Consider the following 1490-nt stretch of genomic DNA (forward strand, 5'->3'; position numbering starts at 1 on the left):
AGGTTTTTGCACATTTCATTATAATACTTGACTTTGTCTTCACAAGATGCCTCTTGAAAATTTCTGCTCAGTTTTTTTACCTCATCATTTCTTCCACTTGCTTTAGCATTTTTAGGCTGGAGGGTATATTTCAGAGTCTCTTCTGACATCTATTTTGATCTTTTCTTTGTTTCCTGTCTTTTCAATGATCCTTTGCTTTATTCATGTGTGATGTTCTTGATGTCATCCCACAACTCTTCTGGTCTCCAGTCCATAGTGTCTAATTCATCAAATCTGTTCTTGAGATGGTCTCTAAATTCACATGGGGTATGTTTTAGGTCATATTTGCTCTTGTGGACTTGTTTTCATTGTCTTCAGCTTCACTGTTAACTAACATATAAGCAACTGATGGTCTGCCTTGTTTTGACTAATAAGTTCTCCAAAGATGTAGTCAATTTAATTTCTGTGCATTACATTTGGTGATGTCCTTGTGCATAGTCATCTTTTATGTTGTTTTTAAAGGAATTTGCATTGAAGAAGTCATTGGTCTTGCAAAATTCTATCATGCGATTTCCAGTATCATATCTCTCACCAAGGCCATGTTTCCCACCTATGGAGCCTAACTTTTTGTTTCCAAACTTTGCATTGCAATCCCCAGGAATTATCGATACATCTTGATTGCATATTTGATCAACTTCACACTGAAGAAGTTAGTAGAATTCTTCAATTTAATCATAACTGGCTTTAATGGTTGGTGTATAAATTTGAATAATAGTAGTATTTACCTGTCTTTCTCGTGTTACTATTGTTGTTGGTAAGTGCCGTCAAGCCATTTCAGACTCATAATGATCCTTTAATGGTCCCAGGAGGTGGCTTTTCAGATAGGAGTTTACTGCTTTTCCTTACCCACACCAGGACTTTGGTCTTCCTTATGGGCAAATGGATATTATGGTATCACAGACAGCATTCCACCATTTGCCTCTCAGTTTGTCGTACTGTGGTGGCTTGTGAGTTCCTCTGGTTCTGGAAGCTATCCCACCGGTATTTTAAATACTAGCAGAGTTACCCATGGTGGACAGGTTTCAGATGAGCTTCCAGACGAAGACAGACTAGGAAGAAGGAGTGATGAATTATTTCCAAATATGTAGTCACTGAAAACCTTATGAATAATAGAAAAACATTGTCAGATATAGTGCAGAAAAATGAGCCCCTCAGGTTGGAAGGCACTCAAAATGCGACTGGGGAACAGCTGCCTCTCTGCTGACTGTGATGACATGAATGGAGTAAAGCCTGTGGTAGTAAAGCCCATGGGAACTTCCTTTGCTGATAGGGCACAACTCAAAATGAAGAGAAACAGCTGTAAACATTCATTAATAATCGGAACATGGAATGTATGAAGTATGAATCTACGAAGATTGGAAATTGTCAAAAATGAAAAGGAATGCATAAACATCTGATATCTTAGGCATTAATGAGCTGAAATGAACTGGTATTGACCATTTTGAATCTGA

Source organism: Chrysochloris asiatica, unplaced genomic scaffold (genome assembly GCF_000296735.1).
Source record: "Chrysochloris asiatica unplaced genomic scaffold, ChrAsi1.0 scaffold00012, whole genome shotgun sequence".
Lineage (NCBI taxonomy): Eukaryota > Metazoa > Chordata > Mammalia > Afrosoricida > Chrysochloridae > Chrysochloris > Chrysochloris asiatica.